At 47.7% G+C, this 12,117-nt stretch overlaps 1 protein-coding gene across 3 annotated transcripts in view; it reads left to right on the forward strand.

Moving 5' to 3' along the window:
- The window catches only part of LOC126199359 (protein yippee-like 2), a 671,041-nt gene that overhangs the window by 515,823 nt on the left and 143,101 nt on the right, over positions 1 to 12,117 (forward strand). The gene's annotated exons all lie outside the window — the stretch shown is intronic.

Raw genomic sequence — 12,117 nt, forward strand, 5'->3', positions numbered from 1 at the left:
TAGCTTCTGATGTCTTCGCTAATCTCACCAAATGGTGAGGTATAGTATCGTTAGGAAACATGTATAAGAAACGTATTCTTGTACGACGGTGAGTCAAATGAAAACCTTAAATTTTTAAAAAAAATATTATTTATTGTGTAGAAGTGGTACAAAGCTGTATTACTTTGCAACATAATCTCCCCCACGCTCAATGCAAGTCCTCCAGCGCTTACAAAGTGCATAAATTCCTTTAGAAAAAAAATTCTTTTTGTAGTCCTCGCAACCACTCGTGCACCGCGTGGCGTACCTCCTCATCAGAACGTAACTTCTTTCCTCCCATTGCATCTTTGAGTGGTCTAAACATACGGAAATCAGTTGGGGCAAGGTCTGGTATGGTGGATGAAGAAAGCACTCAAAATGCAGGTCTGATTGTTGCAACTGTTGTACGGGCAGTGTGGGGTCTTGCATTGTCATTTTGCAAAATGACACCTGCTGACAGCAATCCACGTCGCTTTGATTTGATTGCAGGCCGCAGATGATTTTTTAGGAGATTTGTGTGTGATGCACCAGTGACAGTGGTCCCTCAAGGCATGTAATGCTCCAAAATGACGCCTTTTTCGTCCCAAAAGAGAATCAGCATAAATTTCCCTGCTGATGATTCTTTTCGAAACTTCTTTGGCTTAGGTGATTAGGAATGGCGCCATTCCTTGCTCGCTCTCTTCGTTTCCGGTTGGTGGAAGTGAACCTAGTTTTCGTCCCCACTAATGATTCTTGCAAGGAAGCCATCACCTTCTCCACCTTCTCGTTCAAAGCGCCGAAGTAGTTCTTCATAGGCATCAACACATCGTTCTGTCATTTGGAGTCAGCTGCCGTGGCACCCATCTTGCAGACATTTTGTGAAACTGGAGTACACCGTGCACAATGTGGTGTGCTGACCCATGACTAATCTGTAAACATGCTGCAATGTCATTCAGTGTCACTCGGCGGTTTTTCTTCACTATGGCTTCAGATGCTGCAGTGTTCTGTGGGGCCACAACTCGTTGTGCCTGACCTGGACGAGGAGCATCTTCCACTGATGTCACACCATTTGTGAACTCCCTACTCCATTCGTAGACTTGCTGCCGTGACAAACATGCATCACCGTACTGAACCTTCATTCGTCGATGAATTTCAATATGTTTCACACCTTCGCAGCGTAAAAATCGAATAAAGGAACGCTGTTCTTCCCTGGTGCAAGTGGCAAGTGGGGCGGCCATCTTTATACTGATACTGCGACGGTATGTGTGCATCTGCACTATGCTGCCACCCACAGGCCATTCTGCACGCTGTTCGTAGCACGCTTACCAACTTGCAGGATAACGGCGCGAAATTTCGATTTGTTATTACAATTTTAAGGTTTTCATTTGACTCACCCTCGTAATTGAAGACTGTGATTTGTGAAAAATTCTAGGGGAGACTCTTCTTCTCACGTATCGTTCTCTCGCTTACGAAGCCTAGCGGGCTTTTTGAAGGCAAGCATAACCACCCTTTCAGCCACGGAGTACAGAGGGTAGATTGTTTTTATTTAGTATATCTCTCGGCAGTGCACGGGTCAGCTAATTGGGTTTCACATACCCTGAAACAGGAGTACGGTTTTCTGTTCGGGGGGCTTTTGGGGACAGCTCCGGCATTCGCCTTACAGTCAGGGAAGAAGACATTAATCCATTAGTGATCGTCATATTATAGACGACGGCGACGTTAATGATGATGATGATGTTGATGGACTGAAAAAAATAATGTAGTTAACCTAATGCGGATTTACAAAAAACAACTGAAGGAAACGTTATACAAAAACAGAGTGTCGCGTACTCTCCGTTACCGAAGAAAGAAATACCCTAGACTGGAGTTTTATAGTATAGTAACCATTACATTTCGGATTATAAATTGACAGAGGAAAGGAGACACTGCCAAAGTAGGAATATACAGAGGGTGGACAAAAATATGCAAACACTAAAAGAAATATTACCGATCTTAATACGGTGTGGGAAACTCGTTGGCATTCAAGATAGCTTCCAGTCCCCTAGCAATGGGTATACACTAGTCCTATATGGTTTCTTAGGGATTCTTATGCCATTCTTCGTGCAAAATCGTGGCAAGTTCAGATAACGATGGTAGAGATGGATCGAGATCACTACCCTTCTCTCCAGAGTAGATAAGGAAGGCTCAATAACAGTGAAATCTGGCGATTGTGACAGCCAGCTAAGACGCGACAATTCTTCATCCTGCCGTTTACAAAACCATTTATGAGCAATGTGAGCTTTGTGAACAGCGGCCCTGTCGTGTTGGAACACCGGATCATCCCACTGGTTCAAAATCGCTCTGAGCACTATGGAACTCAACTTCTGAGGTCATCAGTCCCCTGGAACTTAGACCTACTTAAACCTAACTAACCTAAGGACATCACACACATCCATGCCCGAGGCAAGATTCGAACCTGCGACCGTAGCGGTCGCGCGGTTCCAGACTGTAGCGCCTAGAACCGCTCGGCCATCCCACTGGGGAACACGTATTCTACCGTGAGACGGACCTCATCAGCCAAAATAGTGACATAACCTTTGGCAGTAATGCGACCACGCAGAGTAACCACGGGGCTTCTTGGAATACCACGACATGACTGCCAAAATCATCACCGAACCGCAGCCATGTTTCACTCTTGGGGCGTAAACTTGTCCAGAAGTAGCAAACAGTGTGCAACAAGAGTTATCCGACCAAATATTCTTCCACTGCTACACAGACCTGGTTTTATGGCTTCTGTATGACGTTTTTGTATTACGGGCATTTGCGTCGTTGATGAATGGTTTCGAAATTCCATTTCGCCCTGCAATTCACTGCTTATGCAGCTCCCTTCATGTGTTGTTTGGTGATGACAGGGGTAGCGAATACGGCATTCAGTTCTGTTGCGGCTGTCGTGCTCCAGTTTTTCGCCACAATCTTCTGGTGTTTTTTTTACGTCATCGTAATATGCCGTTATGAGAACTGATGTTCGCGGAAAAAGCAGTTACGAAACCTTGCACTAGACGATTTCGTAGAACACCCTTTTTAATGGCGTGTTTTCTCATTTGGGTTTTTGCGGTAAATTGCACTGCTCGGGAGCGCGATTCTTCTAGGGAGAGCAGAGTTGGCCGGCGTGGCAGTGGGAGTCGCGGCACGCGTTCCGGCGAAGTGTTCACTTGTGCAGTTTTACGTGGAAACAGCCTGAGCTGGCCGCTACCTGGAAATGTGCGGCGCGCCGGCGGTGGAGAATTCTGCCAGCCGAGCAGTCGACGCGAACAGCCGAAACACTTTATAGACGCGAGCGTGTTGCGAGGAAGCCAGAACATTCAAATCACGTGGCGGAACCAGCTTACCTGGGAATTGTGCTGAAAGCATATTGCAGTAGAGTCGAATGACGTAAGCGGGAAGCAGCAGTTCAGTGAGCGAGACAGGTTTCTTATTCTATGCCACGTGTTATACAATCAGAGCGTATAGCAATCAGTAAAGGAAAGCAATTGCAAATTTGGCTGAGGAATTACAGATTAGAGAGAGAGAGAGAGAATAAAACAAAAGTGATGTTTGCCGATAACAGTGTAATTCTGTCAGACGGATGACGATGTACACTACTGGTCATTAAAATTGGTACACCACGAAGATGATGTGCTACAGACGCGAAATTTAGCCGACAGGAGGAAGATGCTGTGATATGCAAATGATAGCTTTTCAGACCATTCACACAAGGTTGGCGCCGGTGGTGACACCTACGACGTGCTGACATGAGGAAAGTTTCCAACTGATTTCTCATACACAAACAGCAGTTGACCGGCGTTGTCTGGTGAAACGTTGTTGTGATGCCTCGTGTAAGTAGGAGAAAAGTGTACCATCACACTTCCGACTTTGATAAAGGTTGGATTGGAGCCTATCGCGATTGCGGTTTATCATATCGGGACATTGCGTTGGTCGAGATCCAATTATTGCTAGCAGAGTATGGAATCGGTGGGTTCAGGAGGGTAATACGGGACGCCGTGCTGGATCCCAACGGCCTCGTATCACTAGCAGTCGAGATGACAGGCATCTTATTCGCATGGCTGTAACGGATCGTGCAGCAACGTCTCTATCCCTGAGTCAACAGATGGGGACGTTTCCAAGGCAACAACCGTCTGCACGAACAGTTCGACGACGTTTGCAGCAGCATGGACTATCAGCTCGGAGACCACGGCTGCGGTTACCCTTGACGCTGCATCACAGACAGTAGCGCCTGCGATGGTGTACTCAACGACGAACCTTGGTGCACGAATGGCCAAACGTCATTTTTTCGGATGAATCCAGGTTCTGTTTACAGCATCATGATGGTCGCATCCGTGTTTGGCGACATCGCGATGAACGCACATTGGAAGCGTGTATTCGTCATCGCCATACTGCCGTATCACTCGGCGTGATGGTATGGGGTGCCATTGATTACACGTTTCGGTCACCTCTTGCTCGCATTGACGGCACTTTGAACCGTGGACGTTACGTTTCAGATGTGTTACGACCCGTGGCTCTACCCTTCATTCGATCCCTGCGAAACCCTACATTTCAGCAGGATAATGCACGACCGCATGTTGGAAGTCCTGTACGGGGCTTTCTGGATACAGAAAATGTTCGACTGCTGCCCTGGCCAGCACATTCTCCAGATCTCTCACCAATTGAAAACGTCTGGTCAATGGTGGCCGAGCAACTGGCTCGTCGCAATAAGCCAGTGACTACTCTTGAACTGTGTATCGTGTTGAAGCTGCATGGGCAGCTGTACCTGTACACGCCATCCAAGCTCTGTTTGACTCAATGCCCAGGCGTATCAAGGCCGTTATTACGGCCAGAGGTGGTTGTTCTGGGTACTGATTTCTCAGGATCTATGCACCGAAATTGCGTGAAAATGGAATGACATGTCAGTTCAAGTATAATATATTTGTCCAATGAATACCCGTTTATCATCTGCATTTCTTCTTGGTGTAGCAATTTTAATGGGCAGTAGTGTAGATTAGTAGTTCGACGGGTTGGGTAGTATCACTATCTTCTTCTTCTTCTTCTTCTTCTTCTTCTTCTTCTGCCATGCATAGGCCTTGCTCTGTCTGTTGCAACTACATTTGGTCTTTCCATCTATTGCTGGTCTTCCAATGCATCTTTTTGCATTGCAGAGTAAATTGCCACTGCTGACAATATTGGACTCCTCCATTCGTAATAGATGGGATATCGACTTATGCCTATTTCATTCCACCTTTTCCTTTATACTTAAAGTTCTGAATTCCTTCGTAAGAGAGGCGGTGGACAAAATAATACCAACACCTGACATGCACACAATATTTATTCATTAGCAACGAAATGGACCACCATTGGCTTTGAGAACAGCTACAGTTTCTCTCGGAATAGATTCAACCTGTTGTTGTCCTATGCTTGTATCAAAAAGGCCGCCGATTGCTTCATCGATACTGGAACTGGAAATACGTTACTCATTCTCTGCTCTAAAACTCCCTGTATCTATTCAGTGACATTGCTCGCTCTCTTCGTTTCCGGTCGGTGGAAGTGAACCCAGGTTTCGTCCCCAGTAACGATTCTTGCAAGGAAGCAATCACCTTCTCGTTCAGAGCGCCGAAGAAGTTCTTCACAATCATCAACACGCCGTCCTCTCATTTCAGGAGTAAGCTGCTGTGGCACCCATCTTGCAGACACTTTGTGAAACAGGAGCATATCATGCGCAATGTGGTGTGCTGACCCATGACTAATCTGTAAACATGCTGCAGTGTCATTCAGTGATACTCGGCGGTTTTCCTTCACTATGGCTTCAACTGCTGCGATGTTCTGTGGAGTCACAACTCGTTGAGCCTGTCCTGGACGAGGAGCATCTTCCACAGAAGTCACACCATTTGCGAACTTCCTACTCCATTCGTAGACTTGCTGCTGTGACAAACATGCATCACCGTACTGAACCTTCAAATGGTTCAAATGGCTCTGAGCACTATGGGACTCAACTGCTGTGGTTATTAGTCCCCTAGAACTTAGAACTACTTAAACCTAACTAACCTAAGGACATCACACACATCCATGCCCGAGGCAGGATTCGAACCTGCCACCGTAGCAGTCGCACGGTTCCGGACTGCGCGCCTAGAACCGCGAGACCACCGCGGCCGGCGAACCTTCATTTGTCGATGAATTTCAATAGGCTTCACACCTACGCAAAAACCGAATAACAGAACGCTGTTCTTCCCCGATGCAAGTCGCTTGTGGGGCGGCCATCTTTATACTGATACTGCGACGGTATGTGTGCATCTGCACTACGCTGCCACCTACAGACCATTCTGCAACCTGGTCGTAGCACGCTTACCAACTTACAGGATAACAGCGCGAAATTTCGATTTGTTATTACAAATTTAAGGTTTTCATTTGACTCACCCTCGTATGTTGTGTCTACAGATTTGCTACGCACGGTCGACCAGGAAGGGGCAGCATAACCGAACTTCTGAAATATTCCTCACAGCAAAACCTGTACTGCGTCAAAGTGACGTGAAAAAGAATGTCTCAAATTCTTTTGTTCAGTTCAGAATTGATGCTTATGATACTCCGTACGACTTCATCTGCCTTGGTACTAGATGTGTAGGTGTAGTGTTCTTTTCTAAATGTCCATTAGAAGCCAAAGACAAAATATGAGTAACGACATACACTATTTCTTCATTGTTCACTATGTTTTCTCACTCTACAAGTATGTTGGGTGAGTAGAAAGTTTCTCTGAGAAGAATCTGAAATTTCCACTTCCAGATCTTAATTTGCGCTCTCTCGGATGCTCCTCCTTGTTGGGGCTCTAACTAGTCATTTCGCCTTCGCGTGTGTGATGGCATTGTTCATAGATCGCGCTTCCACTGACTCGCAAAAACTTCTCTCGCATTCCGCGCCAACGCACTTACATACCAAGTTAACAAAAATGGAACAAGCAGCAGTTCCGTCCCCATTGAACCTGAGCGCCCCATTGTGCTCGCAAGAAAACTGGCAGCAGGTGGCTCGCGAACAACGTACACACTAATAACTTTATCTTGAAACTCTTCCATTGGCCCTTGTTTGCATACAACAGCAATAATATGAGATTGTAGGTCCGCCTTGATGCAAACACACTTTTGTTATTCACTTTTCTTATTTACTTCCCGAACTAGTTTCAGCGACAGATAGCGCCATCGTAAGTCGTTCTTTGATTCTAGAACATGCAGAAACAACATACATATAAAACATTGTAAAACATTATTACATGTGTACTGTTTGGTTCCAAATATTGTTTTCTGTGAATAGTTTCGTAATACCGTGTTTACTACCCGTGACAGCATGGTTTACGAACTCTTGCCTCTGTTTCCGACATTTTTTACGTTTTTTTGTTATCGTTTTTCTCGGCGTACGTCCTATCACCTGCAGCTTTATGAGTGGCTATTAGTAAACAAATACAAAAACGTAAACTTAAGTATGTCAGCGTTATACGATTGGGGCTGCGGTAGTATTGTGGATACAGTTTTGGTGTGTACTAAGTTGTTCACGAGAAATGTATCGCATATTGCGAAAAGGATTTGAAAACTGTATCGGAACTTCTGACGACTTTTGTTATGTCTAGAGCGACGGTGTGTTGTCGCAATATAGCTCTTTTCACTTACACTACAGCCTTTTGTATGAAATAATTTTTTCTACTGTCAGTTTTCGGGATAAACTGTTGCTGTGTCTCAGGATGTGTAGATCACTTTCGATATTAGTGTAAGACAAAAAACCTAATCAACGAAAACGCATCACTTCGAAATAACACACTCTTTACCACTTTAAAAGAACTGACACATAACAGGAAAACACACACACACACACACACACACACACACACACACACACACACACACACACACACACGCGCGCGCGCGCGCGCGCGCGCGCGCGCGCGCGCACACACACACCACTCCCCTGCACATTCTGCAATGGTGATGCATTCTCGCGACGCGCGCAAACAGCAAGATGGAGTAAAGTTTTGAATTACAGACAAAGTGCGAAAGGTAAGTTCTTTCTGTGTCTAAAAGTAGCTGCAAGCCGTCCAACGAACGTGAGTAAATGCCGAAACTGTATCCACGACACTACCGCAGTCCCAGTTAAATAACGTTGACGTACGTAAGTTCAGGTTTTTGTATTCATTTACTAACAGCCACTCATACAGCTGCAGATGACATGATGCATGTCGCGAAAAACGGTTAAAAAAACTGAGAGAATATGCCGGAAACAGGTCAACAATGTAAAGCCATGCTGTGACGTATAGTAAATAAGGTGTTATGAAATTATTCACAAAAAACAATGTTTGGTACCAAACAGTACACATGTAATGATGTCTTACAATGTTCCATAAGTCTGCTATTTCTGCATGTTTTAGAATCAAAGAACCCACTGATGATGGCGATACTTGTCGCTGGAAGTACTTTGGGAATAAATAACGAAAGTGTGTTTGCATAAAGCCGGACCCACAGTTCTAAATCGCTTCAGAGCGACCGGTCACTTTGCACCATAATGTAGTTCTATAAATTTTTATGTTCCAGACAGGTGAATGTCGCAGAAAATAACTGCTGTTCATTGCTCAGTGGTGTATCTCCGTGTGACGTAGCAAATAGTCTCGTTCCGCCGTACATCCTGACCCGCTACGAAGGAATTCCGGCGATCGCTACTCTGCCATTCAGAGAGGCCGCCATTGAGAGAGGGAGTGTGTGGCACGTGTTGGCACACGCCCACTGGCAGACGGGCAGTCCGCATTCATTATTCGTCTTCGCTACCTGCGTAACGGGAACAAGTGACTGTCTTGCCGGAACAAGTGACTGTCTCGCCTCTCAAAGGCAGGTGTGAAACAAGCGTTTCCTGCATCCAGACCGCGGCGCCGCAGCTTCCGGCCGGCGAGATTCTCATTTCGCCGCTGGGCGCAGCGGAAGGACGGACAGAGCAGTCAGTGCCCGGCTGCCTCCCTGCTGCACTCCTTCCTTGCCCGCGCCGCCAGCAGCTCCGAGAGCCGCCGGCCGTGGCGCTCCTCTTTTGTTCCGCGCTTTCCTCTGACCGGCTCAGCAGCGCCTCGCCCGCCAGAGACAGTAATTAAAATAGTCCTCCCCACTCCACACCGAATCACACCTCCCCACCCCACCCCTCCCCGACTGCCACAGGCCTTGCAGTGTCGGCGGGAGAGGAATTGTCAAAGCCCGCAGCGAGCCAGCCCACCTACCCAGCATTCAGCTTATTCCCTCCCGCCTTTCACTGCCAGCCGGCAGATACTCGCTGCACGAGAAAATAATTCTCCTCGCTACTTGTACGGTCAGTTCCCCCTGTAATGCTTCATAGAGTTCGGCAGTACTTCAGAACGCACGTTTTCGGCATGGAGAACACAGAAAACAAGTCCTATGCGATGGAACTGATTCTATTAATACGCGGTGTCATACTCGAAGTGAGTTATTTCATCCACTGCAGGTTGACACGTGAATTGTTTTATCAAGACAACAGCAATAGTGCTGCTCCCGTTTTTACATTATTGGCCATTAAAATTGCTACACCAAGAAGAAATGCAGATGATAAACGGATATTCATTGGACAAATACACTCCTGGAAATTGAAATAAGAACACCGTGAATTCATTGTCCCAGGAAGGGGAAACTTTATTGACACATTCCTGGGGTCAGATACATCACATGATCACACCGACAGAACCACAGGCACATAGACACAGGCAACAGAGCATGCACAATGTCGGCACTAGTACAGTGTATATCCACCTTTCGCAGCAATGCAGGCTGCTATTCTCCCATGGAGACGATCGTAGAGATGCTGGATGTAGTCCTGTGGAACGGCTTGCCATACCATTTCCACCTGGCGCCTCAGTTGGACCAGCGTTCGTGCTGGGCGTGCAGACCGCGTGAGACGACGCTTCATCCAGTCCCAAACATGCTCAATGGGGGACAGATCCGGAGATCTTGCTGGCCAGGGTAGTTGACTTACACCTTCTAGAGCACGTTGGGTGGCACGGGATACATGCGGACGTGCATTGTCCTGTTGGAACAGCAAGTTCCCTTGCCGGTCTAGGAATGGTAGAACGATGGGTTCGATGACTGTTTGGATGTACCGTGCACTATTCAGTGTCCCCTCGACGATCACGAGTGGTGTACGGCCAGTGTAGGAGATCGCTCTCCACACCATGATGCCGGGTGTTGGCCCTGTGTGCCTCGGTCGTATGCAGTCCTGATTGTGGCGCTCACCTGCACGGCGCCAAACACGCATACGACCATCATTGGCACCAAGGCAGAAGCGACTCTCATCGCTGAAGACGACACGTCTCCATTCGTCCCTCCATTCACGCCTGTCGCGACACCACTGGAGGCGGGCTGCACGATGTTGGGGCGTGAGCGGAAGACGGCCTAACGGTGTGCGGGACCGTAGCCCAGCTTCATGGAGACGGTTGCGAATGGTCCTCGCCGATACCCCAGGAGCAACAGTGTCCCTAATTTGCTGGGAAGTGGCGGTGCGGTCCCCTACGGCACTGCGTAGGATCCTACGGTCTTGGCGTGCATCCGTGCGTCGCTGCGGTCCGGTCCCAGGTCGACGGGCACGTGCACCTTCCGCCGACCACTGGCGACAACATCGATGTACTGTGGAGACCTCACGCCCCACGTGTTGAGCAATTCGGCGGTACGTCCACCCGGCCTCCCGCATGCCCACTATACGCCCTCGCTCAAAGTCCGTCAACTGCACATACGGTTCACGTCCACGCTGTCGCGGCATGCTACCAGTGTTAAAGACTGCGATGGAGCTTCGTATGCCACGGCAAACTGGCTGACACTGACGGCGGCGGTGCACAAATGCTGCGCAGCTAGCGCCATTCGACGGCCAACACCGCGGTTCCTGGTGTGTCCGCTGTGCCGTGCGTGTGATCATTGCTTGTACAGCCCTCTCGCAGTGTCCGGAGCAAGTATGGTGGGTCTGACACACCGGTGTCAATGTGTTCTTTTTCCCATTTCCAGGAGTGTATTTGTAATTATATGTCTGGAGCGCAGCGTTTTATGGAATGAAAACTTGGACGGCGGGAGAACTGCAGACGTCTGAAAAGTGGTATTACAACAGAGAGCTGAAGTTGGCAGGTTGCAGCTAACCCCTTCTCTCTCAGCCACGCGAAGTCGCGAAGGCACACCTGTGCTGCGGTCACGCGCTGTGCGCCCTTGCGGCGCACGCGAGCCCGCCACGGGAAGTAATTGCCCTGCTGTCGGCTAAAGAGCTCTTAATCGGAGCGCTTGGGTCAACTCGACGCACTACTGTATTAGCAAAACAAACGTTCCTTAAAAGACCTGCAGCCTCGATCCGACCCACGAGACAACGCTAGAAAGTCACAAAACCCTGACACTCGAGATCGCTGCCCGTAGCAGTATGATGGCTCTCGGAGATCCCACTAATGAACTGGAAATGTACAGCACTAGGAGTTCTTGTTTTCCTTGTTTAATTTACTACTAGTAGCTTCTGATGTCTTCGCTAATCTCACCAAATGGTAAGGTATAGTATCGTTAGGAAACATGTATAAGAAACGTAGATTCTTGTACGACGGTGAGTCAAATGAAAACCTTAAATTTTTAAAAAAAATATTATTTATTGCGTAGAAGTGGTACAAAGCTGTATTACTTTGCAACATAATCTCCCCCACGCTCAATGCAAGTCCTCCAGCGCTTACAAAGTGCATAAATTCCTTTAGAAAAAAAAATTCTTTTTGTAGTCCTCGCAACCACTCGTGCACCGCGTGGCGTACCTCCTCATCAGAACGGAACTTCTTTCCTCCCATTGCATCTTTGAGTGGTCCAAACATATGGAAATCAGTTGGGGCAAGGTCTGGTATGGTGGATGAAGGAAGCACTCAAAATGCAGGTCTGTGATCGTTGCAACTGTTGTACGGGCAGTGTGGGGCCTCTTGCATTGTCATGTTGCAAAAGGACACCTGCTGACCGCAATCCACGTCGCTTTGATTTGATTGCAGGCCGCAGATGATTTTTTTGGAGATTTGTGTGTGATGCACTGGTGACAGTAGTCCCTCAAGGCATGTAATGCTCCAAAATGACGCCTTTTTCG

This window comes from Schistocerca nitens, chromosome 1 (genome assembly GCF_023898315.1).
Source record: "Schistocerca nitens isolate TAMUIC-IGC-003100 chromosome 1, iqSchNite1.1, whole genome shotgun sequence".
In the NCBI taxonomy this organism is placed as follows: domain Eukaryota; kingdom Metazoa; phylum Arthropoda; class Insecta; order Orthoptera; family Acrididae; genus Schistocerca; species Schistocerca nitens.